Source organism: Prionailurus bengalensis, chromosome C1, assembly GCF_016509475.1.
Source record: "Prionailurus bengalensis isolate Pbe53 chromosome C1, Fcat_Pben_1.1_paternal_pri, whole genome shotgun sequence".
Taxonomy (NCBI): Eukaryota; Metazoa; Chordata; class Mammalia; order Carnivora; family Felidae; genus Prionailurus; species Prionailurus bengalensis.
In genome coordinates this window covers 152,802,028-152,823,621 of record NC_057345.1, presented here as the reverse complement: position 1 = coordinate 152,823,621, position 21,594 = coordinate 152,802,028, and the positions used below count along the sequence as shown (strand labels likewise).

At 37.2% G+C, this 21,594-nt stretch overlaps 1 protein-coding gene and 1 long non-coding RNA gene across 4 annotated transcripts in view; one reads left to right on the top strand and one right to left on the bottom strand.

The window, feature by feature from the left end:
• The window catches only part of KCNH7 (potassium voltage-gated channel subfamily H member 7), a 484,953-nt gene that overhangs the window by 44,706 nt on the left and 418,653 nt on the right, over window positions 1–21,594 (top strand). The window lies entirely within an intron of this gene.
• LOC122481392 overlaps window positions 1–21,594 on the bottom strand; it is a 46,200-nt gene that overhangs the window by 18,550 nt on the left and 6,056 nt on the right. Inside the window, exons 2-3 of the long non-coding RNA XR_006296843.1 lie at window positions 17,460–17,542; window positions 10,397–10,497 (exon numbers count right to left, since the gene is read on the bottom strand). This is a non-coding gene — a long non-coding RNA (uncharacterized LOC122481392). The remainder of the gene's footprint in view (window positions 1–10,396; window positions 10,498–17,459; window positions 17,543–21,594) is intronic.

The window sequence follows — 21,594 nt, the reverse complement described above, 5'->3', positions numbered from 1 at the left end:
CAGCATCAAAGAGAGACATAAGAGGGTTCAATATATGTTGCTGATTATTTTGGTTTGAGCCAATATTTCAACTATTGTGTATTCAGATTTGATCTGTCATTATATTCCCCTACTAGGGAAACAAAGCATTCATAGAAAATGAATCCTAGAAAGTTGTTCAAGATTATATCATATAATAAATAGAATGCACAATGAAGACTTTGAAATATCTATGTATATTTTTCTAAAATTCATGTGTGTCTCTTTAAGAATCTGACTATATTTATTCTGATTATAATGCAAATGAAAGCTTTGTCAAAAATTATCTTGTTTGAAATTCTTTCCAAAAGTGTTAGCTCCACAGTACTTCCTTCAGAAATTCTCTGGGAGAAAAAAAAAGAAAAAAAAAAAAAAGAAAAAATTCTCTGGGAGAACAAATTCACAAGAAAAAATAATGTAAATTTGTAAAAGCCTTAGGATCAACCATTTTTATTTTGTTGTGAAATTACTTTGTTTCTAGGAAAGAAGTTTCTATTATATAAAATAGGAAAGTGCTGTAAACTTTATATCTATATATAGTGTATATATAGGTCACAAGGGACAAAGCTTCTTACCTTTGTTTTTCATTTACTGAAAGCAGATAAACTTGTATTTCTTTAAGGAGTGCCGAATTCATATTATAATAAGTATTATTCTTGTCATTATCACACTTTTCTTCAATAAGTCAAGTAGGAAAAAAGATCCAAATAAGTCTCCTTTTTAATTTAGAAATGGGCCACTATAAACAGCTAATGCAACAATTCAAATTTCCAGACATCTGATTGATTTTCATAAAGCCATAATATCTCTCTCTAACCTTTGCTGAATTTCCAGAGATGTAACTTGGCCCGCCTGTCTAGTCAAGAGGCTTAGTGCAGTCAGGCCCTGCTTTAACCTTTATTCATTTTTGAGAGACAGAGAGAGACAGAGGGCAAGTGGGGGAGGAGCAGAGAGAGAGGGAGACACAGAATCAGAAGCAGGCTCCAGGCTCTGAGATGTCAGCACAGAGCCTGACGTGGGGCTGGAACTCACGGACTGGACCCTGAGATCATGACCTGAGCTGAAATCCGATGCTTAACCAACTGAGCCACCCAGGCGCCTCAGGCCCTGCTTTAAGCAAAATGGTGAACTTGCCTCTGGTGCTCACAGACCTGTGGGTCAGTGCTGCCCACTGTGCTATCATTTTAAAGATCACATTGACAACACATTCCCATACCATTGACATTTATGTTGCAGACCAGGGGTTTGCAACTCTGGCCCATAGGCTAAAAATAGTCCAAATATTCCTTGAATTTGCTTTCATTTTGTTCTTGATAGTATTTTGTCTGAATGCCCCTGTGTCTGATCTGCTGTAGCCCCAGACCAGTCAGTCTTGTTTTCCTTCCAGCCCATTACACTCATTTATAATAATCACTTGGCCCCTGAAGATACATTAGTTCTCCATCACTATGACAGCTCTTGTTTTCTGCTGAGTAATGTTAGACATCTTTGTTCAAATCAAATGTGTTGATATCCTAACAACTACTAATGAAGGGATCAGTTCTCTTTAGGTAACTCATGTGTTTTCCAGCGAGAATCACCAACATCATAATGTAAGAACACTAAATAGACAATTGACTCTGATCAAATGTTGGTTTAACAGACCATCGTGTTGGGAATTTCTGAGACTAAATCCAAGTTCATAGCAAAAGATTACAGTTATTGGTGGTCATTGGCTGTGAGAGATTAAGGTGTATCAAACTTCTGTGTTTCCAACAGATTAGAATTTACCATATTATGCTTTATAATTATGTACTTGCCATATAGCCCCACCATCCTTCAACTAGATTGTAATCCAACTGGGTGAGTGTGCGTGCTAAATATCTATGTCTCCTTGTGGCACGTATCTCAGAGCTTTACGCGTGGAAGGCTACCTATATAATTGATAGGAGATTAAGCCAGGTCAGAGGAGAAGATATTTTCTCATCACCTATCTCCTGCTGCAAATTTACGTGCAAAGAGATTTTTAAAAAATTAAAAATAAAACACGATTAAATAAAAACAAGTTTTTTAAAAAAAGTCCTGAGTTATGAGTATGAAACAAACACAAACACAGTTTATTTTATCAAAGCTACAGCTCTCTTACCTTATCTCTTAGATAGCCTGCAGTTGCTAATGCATAGGAACCATGGCTTGTTAGATGTTCACACGTGTGCCATGGTAAACATAAGATAGAATACGCTATGCAAAACTGCTACTGCTAAGGAACCACAGGTAGTACCTGTCCTCAGAAATATTTTTCTGATAAGAAGAGATGGGAAATGCTATCACGTATTTTATTTTATTATTTATTTAATTGTTTTTCTATCATATGTCTTACATTATCTAAGACAAGAATCTATGACCTTAGGTCAGCTATGTTACCTGGATGACATGAGGAGAAAACCTCTAAATCTGCTATCATGATGTAGGTGCTTGAGCCCACTAAGCTCACCTGAGATAGATGGCAGAGTATCTCACTGGACAAACTATCATAATCCCAGTTGACTTCTGGTTCAGTCAATATCAGTGGGAAGGTCTCCTTGTCAAACAGTGTTGGCTTGCTGCTTTTTATGTGCCGGGCTTTGTCTTGGCACCTTATGTACATTAACACATTCAGTCCTCTCAAGAATGCTTTGAAGTTCAGATTATTATACCCATTTTACAGATACGATCACTAAGATTTAGAAAGATTGAATAACTTACCCAGTGTTGTGACACTGATCAGCAGTAGATATGAGATTCAGACCCTACCTTGTTTGATTCTGGTACCCGAGCTCTTTTTTTTTTTTTTTTTTTTTTTTGTCATTCATGGTATGTAAAAACAACTTTTTAAAAAGCTAACTTATTGTAGAATTTCACATGTCCTGATGTGCATGACCCTGTGTCTTAGATGTGTTCATAAGTAGGACACAGGATGCTCTCCTCTTTCACTGTAGAAATGGAACCAGTCAGAGCAAGGAGTTCACAGTTATTATCTTAAATTGTTGATGAATCCCACAGACATAAACTCCTACTCTGGGCACATCTCAAGATTAAGTGACGAGAGATGGTCTCTGTTCTATGGAGGTTACAAATGCATCTCAGTGTGACCCGAGGAACCTTCAGTGTCACAATCTGAATGTGTAGCTTCTCTGACATTCTTCTCATGTGCTAGATTTGGAATGGTATATTTTCAGAGATAGCAGTGAATACAAATTTTGGGTCCTGATGATAGGACTCAAGAATTGCTATGAGCCAATGATGGAATGATGCCCTCAGGACTGATTTCACCTTACTTTAACCATCTGAGTGGGATATTCCTTTGGAAAAAAAAAAAAGTGCCCCTGGAACCAAAATAAGAAATGTGAAACACACTGGTGTGGTCTAGATTCCTTGTAACTGTTGTTGCTCCTTCCTTCTTTTCTCTCTTCTCCTTGGTGACCAAACTCTCTTGAAAGTGTAAAGTTTTAAACAATTTCATTCCAATCTATCCACTAAATTTTGTAATGATAAAAAAGATTTTAATAGAAAGTAATTGTATTATCTAATTACTGATCATATAATATTAAATTATTGATAATATGCAAGGCAAACCTTAATTTGAAGCTAATTAATAAGTCCTTTTTTATCTATGAAATGAGTTAACTGTCCAAGTATATAGATTTTGTGGTTACTTATTCATTTAAGTGATATTAAAAACTAAACCATGTTCTTAATTACTGACTGGGCAACATAGCTGAAAGCGCAATGAATAACTTAAGAAGAAAAAATACAGAATGTAATTTCACTAGCTCTGATATGTATTTTACTCAAGGTTATGAATTAAAACCTTTAAAACTATTAAAACCACAGGATATCAAGAAATAAAATTAATGTGTTTCTATACATATTAATAAGGCCATTTTTCTGTGTCAAATTCTTCTAGGACTTAAGTCATACTGTAGTTTGAAGTTAGGCTTTTTGAAAGGCATTATCATGTGCTAATAATAGGAACACATAAATGATACAATAAAAATTGGTTTGGTAAGTCTAATTAGTACAGCAACTTTAGGCAATTCATTCAAGCAAAAACTTCCCTGAGACTCTTTTTTCATATGGGCAATGGAAGTAGACTTCAGAGTATGAGAGAGAAAAAGAGAGAGAAAACATTACAAGGACAGTGGTTACATACTTGTGGAGATCACCCTGGCAATTAACGTATGAGTGCCACAGCTGTAACATTTTCTCCTGTGTTTCTTACAATCTTCTTCTTTTTTCTTTTTATTTGTATTTATTTGAGAGAGCAAGAGAGCAAGTGCGAGAGGACAAGGGGCAGAGAGAGAGGGAGAGAGAGAGAATCCCAAGCAGGCTCTGTGATGTCAGCACAGAGCCCAACTGATGTGGGACTCTATCTCACAAACCCCAAGATCGTGATCTGAACCGAGATCAAGAGTTGAATGCTTAACCAACTGAGCCACCCAGGTGTCCCTCTTCCCAATCTTTCTAGACCAGCAAGGAGTGGAGTTGTGTTAGAGGAGGGGAGAAAAAAGTGATACTGTCTGCATTGTACTTGTTGCTTATAGGCAAAGAACATGGAGTGATTTTACATGCACATATGTCAGACATCAGGTATATGATATGATATGATATGTCTGAGTTAGCCCCTGACAGATAAGCAGCCAAATCCTTCCTTCTCCTTTCCCCATCTTTTCTTTTTCTTCCTTCCTTCCTTCCTTCCTTCCTTCCTTCCTTCCTTCCTTCCTTCCTTTCTTCCTTCTCCTTCTTTCCTTCTCTTTTTTACTCCCTCCCTCTCTTCCTCCTTTCTTTTCTTTTCTTTTCCTTTTCTTTTTTATTTTTCTTTTCTTTTCGCTTTTCTTTTCTCTTTTCTTCTTTCCTTTCCTTTCCTTTTCTTTTTCTTTTTCCTTCCCTTCCCTTGCTTTATTTCTGTTTCTCTCTCTGCTAGCCAGTTAGCTATTCATCCATCTAGCTTTATTTCTTCATTTTACCATAAAATTTCCATCCAGAATAAAGACTACTTTTTTTTTAATTTCTGAAAATATGCCTGCAAATTTTGAGATGAAAAACAAGTAATTTATTTTCATCATTCACATTAAAAAGTTGAACATCTGGATAATTCTCAAAATTAAGGTACTTCGTGTTGATAAATTCAAGTGCACTGATGTTAACAGTAGCTTATATTTGGAATTCTTACTTAGAATGAAAACATAATATAAAAATACTTTATTATAAATATACTTTTTTCACAGAACTTTCAAAAACAATATACCAACATTTACTGAAACAATCTATAAAAACCACATGGGTTTTTAAGCTTGCTTTGTTCCTGATAGAAGCATGAGAGTTCTGAAACCACACTCCCAGGGTCCAAATCCTGGCTCTAGGACCACTTTGGATTTTATATCCTTGTGTGCCCTTGGATGGGTGGCAGCTTTATCTCTGTTTTTGTTTTTGTTTGTTTTTGTTTTTTCTGAGGTTGTAGTAAGGAAAAGGTGATAATCAAGCTCATAGAATAGTGCCCAGCACATAGTAGGTACTCTGTGAATATTGGCTCATATTACTAGTTTTAGTAGAGGTTTTCAGAGCCATTAAAAAGAGGGGCTGATTAAATTATTGGAAAATCAATAGCTCAATTAAAGTGGCACAGTCTCAAATTAATGCCCATATTCAGGGGGTTCTAAATTCTAAGCAACACTGGTCTCAGACTCTTTCCTGATAAAGTGGTCCAAAAGAACCAAACAAATCAACAACTAATAAACAAAAACAACAACTAAAACAACAATCCCACTCACTTCTGCTCCCCCTACATAACAAACACTCCAGAAAAATAGAAAATCCAAAATGGAGGAAGACTTCCTTTTTAACTCCCTTACTTGAATGTTGAGAAAGTCACATTAAAATGACTGCAAAAACTCCAGTGAAGAAAGTCAGGATAACTAGCCAACAGCAAATTATGATCACAAATCAATAAAGCAGTGAACTGTTGAAAAACTTTTGATAGAAAATAAGACGTGGAGGGAATATACTAAAAACGACCATAGAAGCAGGAGCTACAATGATAGGGTAAGATGTTAATAGAAGAGTATGGGTTTTATTAAAGTGTTATATTTAAGGTCATCAATCTTAAGAACAAATATTGCTAACTGGGGTATTTGTTTCAGGCTAAATGTGATTCATAGCACTTAAAAACACTGGTGTTTCTTGATTTATGCTGTTTCATGACAAGCAAATATTTTCTTTCAAAAGTGAAATATATGTATAGATGACAGTATTTTAGATGGATTTGTAAAAATAAAAGAAAATGAGGAAGTAGTGCAGACTCTTTGCATAACGGAACCTGTTCTCATTGGGCCCATGTCAGCTGTTCCTGGCAGATTGGTAGCACTAGTTGGAAGAGGTCTAGGAGACTGTGACTGTCTCCAAACCAACCTCACCAGCTTTCCTCATCCTGCTCTCCTCCTTCTGGGCTGGTCATAATACTGTGGAGGTTAACCAGCAGTTAAAAGACATTCTATCCCACTGGCCCAGACTGAACTCCATTCTCAATTCAAAGCTTCTGAAATATCGCTGTTGGTAATACAGGGCAGCGTTGCCAAAGACACCCTTTTCCCTGAAGTATGTACTGAAATTATCCAGAACAACTAGTGCCGCCTATGGAGTTTTTAGGAAAGGAAGGGAATCTCATGTTTATTGACTACCTGACTACATTTGACTGTCACTACAATCCTGGGGTAAGGTGATCCGCCTGCTCTTTTTGTGGATGCAAACAATGAAACTCAGAGAGTCATTTGCCTTATGTTGCCAGGTATGACAAGGAGTGGCTCTGGCGTCCTCAGGCTTAAGCTGTTTTCCACTACTTGTTGGGAATATTTGAATAAAATTAAAAACAAAGCCACTCAACTAAAAGTTAATTATTCGGTGCTCAAGTCAGTGGCTATATAATTGACAATAGGAGAATGAACATATCCTGGTAATGATAATGAGAAAGAAATAAAATATTGGGGTCAGTATTATTGTTATTTCCATACCGAACATACAGAGCTTGAAGAAAGGAGTGCTAATCTGTAGTTAATAGGCCAGCATCTACAGAGAGGCTCTGCCACTCATTGATGCTAAGAATATGGGCAAACCGATCTCTCAGAACCTCCATATTCTGTAAAACCAGACCACAGAAGGGTCGAGAGGATTAAATAAAACAATGTAATAGAGAATCTGTTAAATATAGTAGCTCAATAAATTCTTGTTAACTTTGTATTAGTAGCATTGAGGGATGGCTCTTTTTTAAAATCTTTAATTTGCTGAAGAGTTCCACGGCTGTTCTACAAGCAGTCCGCATTTCACAAAATCCAAATTGTAGCAACAATGTAAATTCAGACTAAATGGGAGTTTTGCTTGAATAAAAATCAAGGCAATTTCTCAAACTTGTTTTTTTTTTTCCCCAAAGGAGATCAACATTTGTTTTACTCAGACATAGTAGTTATTAGCTCTTTGAGCTGCAACTGGAATGCACTCAGTACGTTTAGAAAGAAGAAACTCTGAAGTCTGGAATTACTGATGAATAAGTCAGACATTCATTTACATTTCAAACTGAAACATGCAGAAAAATTCTCTTTAATGTAGGTATCTCGTGTTCAAGGCTGTGAGTAAAAGGTGTAAGAACTTTGCTGAGTTTTAATGACAACACTTTTTTGTATCCATCATCTTAGAGATGTCACCTTTGGGGGATACAGCTAAAGGGATTGGTAAAATAAATTTAAAAGAGGATATTTATTCAATCTAGTCTTACGTTGCCTTCCCTTCACAGTGTTTGCTGAGGCATCAGACTGGCAAATACATCTCTGTCAACATCTGCTCTCATTTTCCAAATTGACACCATTCGGAGGCAGAAGTTAGGATTAGATGTTATTCTTAAACTTTGGATCAGGCTATGAAATCAATATTCTGTCTGCTACAATAAAGCCTTCCTGAAAATATCTCACAACATCATTGGCCTAAGCCAACACATCCTGTGCAGGATACATGTTTATTCTACAATTTTCCAAAATTTGCTAGTAATTGCTAAGCTTATCAAATGTTGAAGCAAATGGATAATTTTCTGTAAATGGACTGGATCAAGAAAGTCCACTAATGAGTGGTCACTTATGAGTGTTAAGGGATAAGGAATTGATCAAAGAAATTAGACCTTACATTACTGTGAGAGGAGCCATGGAAGTGAAGGTCAGAAATGAGAGTTTGATCATCAGAGAAGCAATCAATCAGAAAAAGCACACACTTCCTGCTACCAAGTTGGACCACCAAGAAGAAGCTTACATGTGAGTCTTTAGGCAAATGTTGCCTCTGATAAATTGCCACCTCTGTATTTCCACAATGAAGTGCCTGGTTGTGGCCCACTGTTGGATTAAAAGGGTCAACAGCGAGGAAGATGCTAGATGTAGTGGAGGAGAGTCAGGACAGGCTGTAACCTGCCAGGTACCTCTGCACCTGTCAATCATAGCGTCTGATGACGGTGACCCTCACTGAGTAATGACTCCTGGACTGCTCTACTTTCACCTTCCAAATCCCACGTAAGCTCCCCTTCTGGCCAACCAGATTGGCAATCATACAGGGAAGGGGAGTTTGGAAACAGTTTCCAACTTATCCAGATACACAGTTTCAACCATCACATGTTTGGGGCACCTGGGTGGCTGAGATAGATGGTTGAGCATCCGACTTTGGCTGAGGTCATGAACTCGTGGTTCGTGAGTTTATTTATTTTTTTTTTTAATTTTTTTTTTCAACGTTTATTTATTTTTGGGACAGAGAGAGACAGAGCATGAACGGGGGAGGGGCAGAGAGAGAGGGAGACACAGAATCGGAAACAGGCTCCAGGCTCTGAGCCATCAGCCCAGAGCCCGACGCGGGGCTCGAACTCACGGAGTGCGAGATCGTGACCTGGCTGAAGTCGGACGCTTAACCGACTGCGCCACCCAGGCGCCCCTCGTGGTTCGTGAGTTTAAGCCCTGCGTCGGGCTCTCTGCTCACAGCTGAGAGCAAGCCTGCTTTGGATTCTGTCTCCCTCTCTCTCTGCCCTTCTGCTGTTCATGCTCTCTCTCTCCCTCAAAAAATAAATAAACATTTAAAAAATTTAAAAAAAATAAACCATCACATGTTCCATAACGCATATTATGGATGCTGATTCCATTGCTGGCCATGGTGAAGGCTGTTCAGTCTCCTTCTGAAGCTATTTGACTTTATTCTCTTCTCAGAATAATGTAACAGAAACACTTGGAATCATTGTTGTTCTTACAGCCTGGATGTATTTCTTGGATGTTTTCTTCATTAAATCTCTCCAGTGGCTTTGTTTTTTCCTCAGTGGTAAAGCCAACGTCCTTACAATGACCTAAAAGGCTTTGAAGATGAACTCCTCATGTTTTTACTGATCTTACCTCCAGCCTTCTCTCTTCCCCTCCCTCAGCTACAGCTACCCTGGCTGGCCCCCTCACGTTTCCTTGAAAATATCTGACGTGCTCCTGCCTTAGTGCCTGTGCATTTGCTGTTCCCAAAATGCTTTTCCCCAAAATATTCACATGACTCATCCTATCACTTCTTTTTGTTTTTTTTTTTTAAATACCAGGACTATTTTATTTAAAACTGTACCCCTGACTCCCTATTTATCTTTCTTGATTTATTTTTTCCCATTGTCCTTTCCACTATCTAACAAACTGTATATATTCCATATCAATTTTGTGTGGTATCTTTTCTCCCACACTAGAAAGTAAGCTCCATGAGGACAGAAAGAGTTGTCTATATTATTTACTGTTGTACCTGGCACATGACGAACAGATATGCCAGTAGTAACCGCACAAGTATTTGTTGAATCTATTCAATAAAACAGTCAGTCACAAAATTGTTTGGTCATTCACAAGGATTGTGCAGGGGTTTTGTGTTACAAATGCAAAGAGTAATTTTAGATGCCATATGTCAAAATTAATGCTAGAAAAATCAAAATTCCAGTTAGTTTTTCATTCTGACTTTCATCTCAGTGAGATGAGACTTGCAACATTTAGGAATATTTGTGGAATTTATCTAGCTATCTAAATTTCCACCTTTGCAGGGTTTTGAAACAGCCACTCACAAATAAAATTTTCTCGGTCATGATAAGAAATTTGCTTTCCTCCCAAAGCCTTAAGTTAGTCACTTTTCTAACTGATCTCCCTGAAATTTTAAAAGCTTGGGCTTGGAGACTTAGAGGAAAAACAGTTCAAAACCAACTGTCTAGATTTATCTGTTGATTTCTTACATTTGACTGTGTAATCATTAATCTTTAAGGACCTCGTGCTCAAAACATGTTTTTGGCAGAAAATTATGTATAGTTAAATGCTAAAACGTCTTTACTTGTTACCTCAGTGATCTCTTCCCTTCCACTGCTTTCATTTTTTCCACCTTCAATCCAAATTTTATCTTCTTCATTCTCTCCTGCCACATTTAATTGTTTCCATTTGCCTAGGTCAGGAGAGTGTGCATAAATAATGTTGATTGTTCATAAACATGTGGATTTAATTAATAAACAGAGGGACTTAATAAATATGTAAATTAGGATTAATAAGCAACCCAAATTCAGTCTCTTGTCTTACCACTTAAAGCAGCTTCAAATTGTGATTTCTTTTTATTTCCCTAAGCCTCACCTGTTTAAATAATAATAGACAATAATAGAGTCTATCTTTATGAGGACCAGATGGGTGAATGCACATAAAACATTTAACAATGCCAAAGACATAAGCACACATTGAATCCATGCTATTATTAATATTACTATTGATAAACGTGGATATATGCCTTGTCTATAATACTTCATCACTCTCATTCTCTGTTTCTTCAGGTGTAAAATGAGAATATTAAACTAGTGTATCTTGGGTGAGCCCCTGGGGTGCTCAGTTGGTTGGGTGTCCAGCTTTGGCTCAGGTCATGATCTCGCAGTTCGTGAGTTCGAGCCCCGTGTCGGGCTCCATGCTGACAGCTCAGACGGAGCCTGGAGCCTGCTTTAGATTCTGTGTCTCCCTCTCTGTCTGCCCCTCCCCCACTCACACTCTGTCTCTCTCTCAAAAATAAATAAACATTAAAAGACAATTAAAAAAAACTGGTGTATCTTTAACCTCGTTTGCAGCCATAAAATTCTGAGTCTATAATATACAGATTAAGAGTGTAAATGTATGTGTCTGTATGTTTAAGCATATGGCATAATTTCTATTGACTTATCTCTTAAATGAATTAAACAACGATGGTAATAGAATATATAACATCATTGTACCAGTTTATTATAGTCCTTATTCATGAATGATACCTGTTCTAATAGCTACTTCTGAAAAGGAAGAAAACCATATTTATTTGAAGCAGTACCCTTTTCAAATTGTGAATTTATAAGATTTTTAGTCTAATGACTAGTTCAAATAATGTCTTCTGGAGGAAATCTTATCTTTACAAATACATTTTCTCCCAAAAGTTCTAAGTCAATTGTTTAGAACTGCAAAGCCTTTTACAAAGACATAAGGTTAGAAATAGAGGCCACACTTGTTTATGCTTGAGAAAAGTTAATGCAGTTAGGATAAGGGTATAGATAAGAATGATTTTGCAGAGTCTGAAAGTTGTGTTTAGGGTACTGGCTTTTCATCTTCATTTTATCTCAAAATTTTAATATTTTCTGCCCTTACCCTTAGGACTCAGTGACGATTTCAAAGTGTTCATTTTACAACTACCTAGACTGGCAAAATGCATCACTTTTTGTAGTAGCCAAAGATAGGGAAAAAAAACAAACAACTAAAAATCCTTCATTGGAGAACTTGTCACATACGTGAGGCACAACCACACAGTGAAATACTGTGCAACACTTAAAAAGGATGTGGCAGTTCTTTGTGTACTTGTGTGAAAACATCACTAAAATATTTATTGTGGGAATGAACAAGGCCTAGGAAGGTCTGAATAATGAGTTATGATTTTTGTGGAGGAAAATAATATTTCTATGTATATGTGAAATTCTATTAACTGTTATTATCTCTAAGGAAAAGAATTACTTTTCTGCAAATGGAATGAAGAGAGAGACTTTTTTTGTTGTTTGTTATCAGAATGAATTTATAAGCACATAGTTTGACTTCATGTTTTCCATCTCCTTGGATATATTAATAACACCAGCACTCTTTAAATTAAAAAAAAAATTTTTAATGTTTATTTATTTCTGAGAGAGAAAGAGAGAGTGAGTGAGCAAGCAGGGGAGGGGCAGAGAGAGAGGGAGACACAGAATCCGAAGCAAGCTTCAGGCTCTGGGCTGTCAGCACAGAGTCTGACTCAGGGCTCGAACTCACCAACCATGAGATCATGACCTGAGCTGAGGTAGGATGCTTAACTAACTGAGCTACCCAGGTGCCCTGCACCAGCACTCTTGATATGCTAATCAACCATACACCAGAAGGGTTGTGTGTGTGTGTGTGTGTTTAAATGTTTATTTTATTTTTTAGGGGGGAGGGGCAGAGAGAAGGAGACAGAGGATCTGAAGTAGGCTTTGTGGACAGCAGACAGCTTGATGTGGAGCTCAGACTTATGAACCATAAGACCATGACCTGGGCTGAAGTAGGACGCTTAACCAACTGAGCCACCTAGGTGCCCCCGGAAGCTTGTTTAAATGCTCAACTGCAACAGAGGGAAGGAGAAAACAGACATACACCTTGAGGAAATGGAGGCAATTGAGACGGAAAGAGGAAGAGGGTTCAAAGGGTTATAGGAGTACATTGAGTAGGAGATTATGGTGCAATTAAGATATAGAAAGAAGCAAAGAAGGCAACAGTGACACTCGGTGATGTAGAATTTCTCTGCAAATGGAGACCTTGGAGGAACATGGTTGGTTCAGACAGTATTCTACCACCAGGTGGCACATGAACCCAAAACAGTTTGGATGCTATAGGTTAGTAAGGATTAGGATGGGTTAATGATTAGTAGAAGGAAGGTAAAAATGACTTTTGGATTAAGAAGTAGAAAACAGGGGCGCCTGGGAGGCTCAGTTGGTTAAATGTCTGACTTCAGCTCAGGTCATGATCTTGCAGTTTGTGGGCTCGAGCCCGGTGTTGGTCTCTGTGCTGACAGCTCAGAGCCTGGGGCCTGTTTTAGATTCTGTGTCTCCCTCTCTCTCTGCTCCTCCTCCATTCATGCTCTCTCTCTCTCTGTCTCTCAAAAATAAATTTTTTAAAAAAGTTAAAAGAAAGAAGTGGAAAACAGTATGAGTAACTTCAGAAGTTATTATAGCAAGAAACATACATATAACAATTCAGTTCTTACACTCAGTGCTTTTTAGAGAAAAAAAATGTGTGTGTGTATAAAACAGTTGTTTAAGCCTTTCTTAAAAGCTATCACTTTTGTTAGTGTTAAAATTCATATTATGGCTTTGAAAAAAATATTTTCCTATAAATTTGATCAGCAAAATAAAACAGCGAATTGTGAATTAAAACAGAGTTGACATAGGTAATGAAGATGGCAATAGTTTCTGAGTTGCACTAAGATTTGAGTTGAATTACTGAGGAGGCTGAATCATCCAGAAACAGAAAAAAATATTGGGCTTCTCTCTGACACGGCGTCAGGATCATGGAGTCAATAATTGGCAGAGTAGTAAATGCACATACTCCATGGATAAATCTTCTATAATAGACACAAGGGTCTATCTTAGAATATCATGTTGGGCAGTGATGTCTGATAGCATATGTATTACTTTGAAATGTGAGTATCTAAAATATCAGTGTTACATGACATAAATAAATGTGTCCATTTATTCTCTGTCAATCCATTTACATGATTTGATAATTTTGAAAGAAGTATTTTAGATCATGTTATAAAATATATTTTTTGGTATCTATTCTATGAGGGAAGAACCTTACGAGTTTATTTATTAAAGAAGATTTCCTAGTTATTTTCCTGTGCCAGGTTCTATGCATGCACTGATTACAAGATGAAAAAAAATATTCAGTCCCAAGCCTCATGGTATGTGATTATGAAAAGTAAAGGGTCTGAAGTAAACCTGACTGGTATCCCAACATGTGGCTTTTTGATCATGTAATACTTACAAATTAATTAGTTTCTCTAATTCTCCATTTATTTAAAGAATACTTATGGAGAGTCTCTCACATGCCCACTACAGTGTTGGGCAAACAGAAGTGAATAAAACAGATAAAATTCTTGACCTTAAGAAACGTACATATTAGTTACTTCATTAGATAAATAACATAATAATAACAATCTCTTTGCAATAAAAATTGAATGAAAAAAATATACGGAACCTGTACAGAGATCAGTTCTAGGAAACGAATAGGCTCCCAATAAAGAGAAACTCTCTTCTCCTTTAATTTATTGGGGTTAGATTTTTTTCTACAAAGCCTCCTTTTTGTGGGAAGGAAGCACTTTTGTTTTTTTTCAATCTTTGTATTCACAGTAGGAACTCAATAAAAGTTTAGCAAACCATTAATATTTTTTATCTGGAGAAGTGATGAGAAGAGCACTGGAAAGTTAGACGAGGGATGAATCTTGTCTGATAAATTTAAGAATCTACATTTTGTTCTGCAAGCAGTGAGGAACCACTGAAGGATTTTAATTCAAGATGTTCAGAGATCAGATTTACAAGTTAGAAAAATAACTGCATTAGCAGTCAAAGTGAAGGGAGAAAAGAAGGGAGGTTTCTGGGGGTGAGAGGTAACGGTTCATGATTGTAATGATTTTTGTACTCAAAGTTCTGGGAGTAGATCATTTTGCTCAGGGACATATGGGCTAAGGTCAGAACCCAGGGGAATACAGATGTCGATACAATTCAATTATAGAAGTGCTTATTGAGCACCTGCTATATACTGGGTAATGTTCTAAATGCTTCAGAAAGAGTGATGAATGGGTGCTTGAAGTTTACATTCTGGTGGAGGGAGATAATAAACAAATAAAACCCAGAAGGAAATATCAGTTAGTGACAAAGGTTATGCAGAGAGTTGAAAGAGGTTGATGGGAGGGACAGTAACATAGGGCTAATGTGGATCAAGTGACCACAGGAGCCTCTCTGGGATGTGATGTGTAAGGTCCATATGGCAGGAAGGAGCCAGGCCTAAGAAAATCAAGAGAAAGCCCACTTTGGGCGGAAGGTTATATAGATAGCTAAGCAGAGAAAAGAGAGCTGGCCAAAAGGACTGAGAAAGAGCAGTCAGAGTGATAGCAGGTGCTCTTGGAAGCTTTCCAAGAAAGAGTGATCGACATCGTCAAATCAGAAGAATCAAGTTTAAAAAAGCCCATAAGCTGTGGATTAGATTTGTTAATGGTGACTTGAGCGAGGGGAAGAAAAGGGGGGTAACATTCATTATCATCTGCTATGTATATATGTGGCTATGTTATTTTACATTTTATGTGACTGTTTATTTCAGTCTTCACGATAGCAATATTATTACTATACTCATTTTACAGATGAAAAGACCTAGAATCAAAGATGTTAAATATATTACCCAAGGTCAAATAGCTAATAAGCTGGTATATGAACTCAGTTCTAACTATAAAACTTAGTGTCACCAACATTAGTGGGAGTGGAAGAAGCAAGGTTGCAGAATGTAATGAAGGGTGGTGGTTAGAACAGGGAAAAGTGAATATTTTGTGTACATAATTCTTTCATGACATTTGACCATGAAAGAAAGGCTATGAAGTAGGCCTTTCCGTAGCAATTTGACGTGCTGAATTAAATGTTTCATTAACAGTATTTACTTTACTTTATTAATTTATAAAGGCCCTGAAGAACAAGTGAAAGTTCTTATTTTTATTTTACCCTGTACCAGGAGCTGATAAACTATATAGTCTGTGGGCCAAATCTGGCCCATTGTCTTGTTTTCCTAAGTGTAATTTTATTGGAATAGGACCACACTCACTTACATGAGTCTGTGGCTCACATTGACAAATTGTCATCTGGCTGCTTTTGCACTGTATTAACTGAGTTGAACAGTTGCAAGAGACCATGTGATTCATATAGCCTAAAATATTTCCTGGTTGACCCTTCACAGAAAAAAAAAAAAACTATCCTTCATAGTTTGCCTTTCCTTATAGGGAAAAAAGGGTTGTTGAAAGTTGTTAGCAAAATGAAATGGATTATGTGGAACATAATAATGGTATTATATATACCATATATATACCATAATATACCATTATATATATATATATATATTATATATATATACCATATATATAATAATGGTATACACACACACACACACACACACACACACACACACACACACACATATATAGAAGTGCCTGGGTGGCTCAGGCAGTTAAGCGTCCAACTTCGGCTCAGGTCATGATCTCACAGTTTGTGATTTCGAGCCTTGCATTGGGCTTTCTGCTGTCAGCACAGAGCCCACTTCAGATCCTCTGCCTTCTTGCTCTCTGCCCCTCCCCCGCTCACACTCTCTGTCTGTGTCTCTCAAATATAAACATTTAAAAAACAATGATATATGTGTAAACAAGATTAACAAGGTTGTTCGTGCAGTATGAATGTATGGGCGCTTCTGCTGCTGTTGCAGGAAAGAAGTGATGGGAACCTCCCAGGGTGGGACAGGCAGGAGAGGGTAGATGTAGACTTGGGGGCTGATGGAATGCAGTTGTGGGACTCCATCAAGGCTGATCCAAGGAGTCAGGTGAATGAGTGAAGAAATGGGGAATTGAGAAAGGAAAACAGTAGAAGAAAAGATGGGGAAATTTATTTTAAAATGTGTAAGGCATTAAATGTGGCATAGCGCAGAGATCACAGGCTTGAGATCTGAGAGACCTGGGTTGGAGTCCCAGCTCTCCCAACTGTACCATGTGACACTGACAAAATGACCTTTTCCATCCTGTTTCCTTATCCAGCATAAGGAAAATGATGCATTTTGGTGAGTTCTAATTGAGAAGCCTTGCAGCTAGCATTGGGATTGGGACATATTACCTAATTGTAGTAATATTAAGATATTGTTATTGTCCACAAAGTTATTATATTTCAAAATACTATGGAAATTAGGCTGTCATAGCAAGTATTGCATTACATTAGATTTCATTTTCATTTGTGTCAAAAGTGAACCCTTTGCTTGACTTTGGCCTTTTTCTTCTTTGTATTCAATCATCTTTTTTTTCATACTTCTTTAATAGACAATTTGTCATGTACATGCCCAAGTAGGAAACTTTCTAGTATAACATCAATTTCCTTGGCATTGAAGAATAAATTTAAATGAGTCATTAGCATTAGAGAATTATTTGTTGAAATTGCTATAATTTTAATGGAATTATAGGATATGATCAGATTATTCTCATCTGAAAACTTAGTATTTCAACTTCACATTTATTTTTATTTTTAATAAATGCTTCACCCTCACCGTTTGTCTTTCTACAGCCATCCCAGGGCATAATGAGATTGACACGGCCACCTACCTACTTACCCAAGAATTCCTCCAGAGGATTGTTTTCCTCTCTTTGCCCTTTTAATCCTCACTGGTCATTCTATATCCTTTTTACATAGTACCTACAAATCAAATACCAAAATCAAAATTAAATAAAGCAAACAACTTAAAATTTTTAAAAAATATTTATTTATTCTTGAGAGAGAGAATGTGTGTGTGTGTGAACAGGGGAGAGGCAGAGAGAGGGAGGTAGAGGGTCCAACCTGCTCTGTGCTGTGATCGCAGAGTCTGATGCGGGGCTTGAACTCATGACTGTGAGATCATAACCTGAGTGGAAACCAAAAGTCACCTGCTTAACTGAGCCACCCAGGCGCCCGCAAACAACCTTTTTATAGTAGTTGTCACTGGATAGGTTTTATACATACATGAGTGGTCATAATGTACAGTTTAAAGATTTATAAGATATTATAAGATATTATACCCACACCCCTATAATCAGTCTTAGCTATTGAACTTTAGGAAAGAAAAAAGTATACCTTTTCTTTTCTACCTGATTGAGAAACTAATGGAGACTTAGACTAGATGCAGGAGTCAAATGGCTGGGTCAGTTTTGTTACCAATGAAAACCAGATCTGGCAAGTTTGGCTTAGCTGCCAAATAAATGGACCTTATAATACTTTTTTGTTAAGTTCAATATTAAGCATTGCTTCTTAAGAGAAGGCGAAAGGCCAAGAGTGTCAAGCTACCAAAAGTTCCTCTGCTGGAAACATTAAGAGCAGGGGGTAAATGCTTACTCATACCATTAGTCTGTTCTTAGAACTCTTTCCTACAATTAGCCATATGTGACTAGAAGAGTAGAAAGAAGGCTGAATGCCTGAGGTTATTCTGAAGCAAAGCAAAGCAGTGTTTATTCCCATCTATTTTGATACCAGGTTTCCCTGAAAATGTTACTTTTTGTTAATCTTCTCTTTTGTGTCTCTTTTGACATGTATCCTCTTACGCTTCATGTATTTTCAGTGGTTCTGCGTTCTGATGTTTTACCACACCACTGACTTTGGTATTTATTTAATTGTTAATCTTTTAGCTCTCATGCAAACATGATTTAACTTGCAGCATGATTTCACCTTGATGGGGATTCTGGTGGCTCACTGAGCATGGAGTCTTGCTGTACATGTACATTGCTGTCTCTCATGCATTTTGGTTTATTCTTTTAAGCAATTTGCAGTAGGTTAGGCTTACTGCCAAACTCTTTACTTCAAATCTTTCTCAATGCACACATTGGATTTGTGTTTAATGATTCATTTACCTAATGCATACCAAAAAGAATCAGTATGTAGGCCAAAGTGAGTCTTTTTAAAATTTTAACAAATGACAATAGCCAGTCTTAGAAAACTCGTGTTTTAAAATCTGCTTCAACTCAGTATTGTATTCAGCAGGATAATGCAATTGGTGTTAATTCAATTTATGCTACTAGTCTACCTTGTTTCACACAAGGGACCAAAATAAAGTACCTGGTACCATTTTCCCTATGACATCCTGCTGTGAATTTGCTCACAGCCATGTGTCTTTGCTCTGATTAAAAATCTTGGCTCTGCTACTGGCCTTAGGGTCATTGGAAAGTTGCACTTTCATAAGTGTCAGTTTTCTTCATTACAAAATGATGATACAAACCTCACAAGATTGCTGGACAATAAAACGAGATAATATAGTAAGTGTACATAAAGTACTTAACATAACGCTTAGCTTATATAACGCATGCAACAGAGATTAGTCTCAAGTTCAACATTCAGTCTCCCACTTCCTATGCCACCGGAAGAGAGTACTCTAGCGGTGATACTTGTTTAGTGAACAGCAGAATTATCTTAAAGATTCCGGGACCCGCTTATATGATAACTCATTCAGCCTGTATGTATGGAGCCTGGGATGGCAGGTGGACATTGGACTCCAAGGACCAATCCAGTTCCAACAACAGAGCATTGAGAACAGGGAGAGACGGAAAGAAAATAGTAACTGTCAGAAGGGGAGAGTTCATAGAGAAAACTTCTTGCACAATAGCTGATCCCACATCCATACTTTTCCCAAATCAGCAAGTTACTTCATGTTTCTCTACTATGCACTGCTTTAGTTTTAGCTCTTTGACGAATGAGAAACAAAACCCCACCTTGATATCTCAAGTAGAAATGAGAGTGAAACAGTAACAGATACGATGAGGATATGAGAGCCGATCTCATTGTCACCCAATAGTATGAAGTGAAATATTATGGCATATATTACGAATGTGTCATCCACATCCCATGGAAAGGAAATGAGGAACTGTTAAATCCTGGACAACTCTCGTTCAGAGGCTCCATGGTCTCCTTTCCTGTCATCTTTCTCTTCTCTTTCCTGATCTGCCCTCTGCAACTCCATGGTCTTCTCTTTCTTTTCTCTCTTCCTCTATTTCCTCTGCCTCTCGTTCTCTCTCTCCTCACCCCTCCTACCAGCATTTTTCACTTGTACTTGGTCCTAAATGCAGTCTTTAAATCAATATATCTTTTATTATATCTTTCAACTCTTCATGCAAAGATAATTGGGTCAGTCTTTCATTATTTTAATTACACTTCCCAGAGAGAAGCTGGTTTGGCTCAGATCATTTGTGTTAATCAGTGGATTTGGCCTCCCTAGATATGAGTTTGTGCATGTGGGTTGTGTTCATGTGATGCCTATAGTAAACCTCCTCCAGAGGACATATGAGCAGGTTCATTAAGAAAGTATCAGTTATTTTCCTAGCACTTCTCACAGGGTCTGGAGAGTAGTGTATGTTCAATAAATGTCTGCTGAATAAATAAATGATAACACTGAATTCATACCTTATTTTACTAAGATCTCAGCTTTACTAATCATTGACAGCCAGTATGTATCAAGTGTTTATCATTAGCTAGGCATTGTTTGATGTACATTCCATGTGTTCACTCTGTCATCTTCACAACAGTCTTATGGTAAAATCAGGCACGGAGAACCTAAATAATTGTTCGGGGATATACCCAAGTCCGTGCCTGGGCCCTTGACTCTCGTATCCACAATCCTGACCTCCATTCTAAACCAGCTTCAATCTACAGTTTATTTCTGACAGTACAAAGTAAGTGTATGTTAACTTACACCACTAACTTATACCAGTAGTAGTTTAAAAAAAATAGAGAATGGAGTTGTATAACAACAAATGAACAGACACCAAGAAGTTCGAGTTGACTGGTATGCAGTATTGATGGCTTAAAAAGTGTAAACAGGGGCCCTTGGGTGGCTCAGTTGGTTAAGCATCCGACTCAAGAGTTCTTCTTTGGTCATGATCTCACAGTTCGTTAGTTTGAGCCTTATATTGGGCTCTGCTGGCAGTGTGGACCCTGTTTGGGGTTTTCTCTCTCTCTCTCTCTCTCTCTCTCTCTCCCCTTCTCTCTACCCCTCTCCAGCTCACACACACACTCTCTCTTTGAAAGTCAATAAATAAACAAAAACAATAAACATTTGCTCCTAAAAATGTTTTCTACTTTTCTTCTCCCTGGTTCTGTATCTTATATTCTCTTTTTTTCCTTTCTCTTTATCAATCTTTTTCCTTTTAATAGCCATTTTATTTATACCATTTGATTAATCAGTGGGAAAGCTATTCTTGTTGTAGAAACCATTTTTAGTCAATTTCTGTTCTATAGCTCAGAACCACAAATTTTCAATGACTTCTCAAAGGATAATACGTGAGTAGAAAGGAAAGCATAGTAGACCATAAGAGGAAAGCCTTCTGCGCAACAAAGAACAAGTCCTAATGACAATGTAATCTCAAAAACTCAAAACATTATGTAAAATACAAGGACAATGAAATAAAAAGTACAAGACAGCTCAAAGTGACATTAGACTTGCTATTAATCAAAGAAAAACCAACACAGATTTTCTTTTTTAAGTAAACTAGTATATTTAAAAAAAACGGTAATGCTCCCTGATGTAGAGGACACAAAGTAGAAGAGCAGTGTATTTCTAGCAGAGAATGTGATGATATGCATTAAAGTCTTTAAAATATTCATTAATTTATCTTTCAAAAATTATATGTTAAGAAAGTTATTTCAAGAGTGGCATAAATTTCTGTACAGTGCTGTTTATCACTGTTATATCAGTCAAGCCTGGTGATAAGTTAATGTTCAAAAATGAG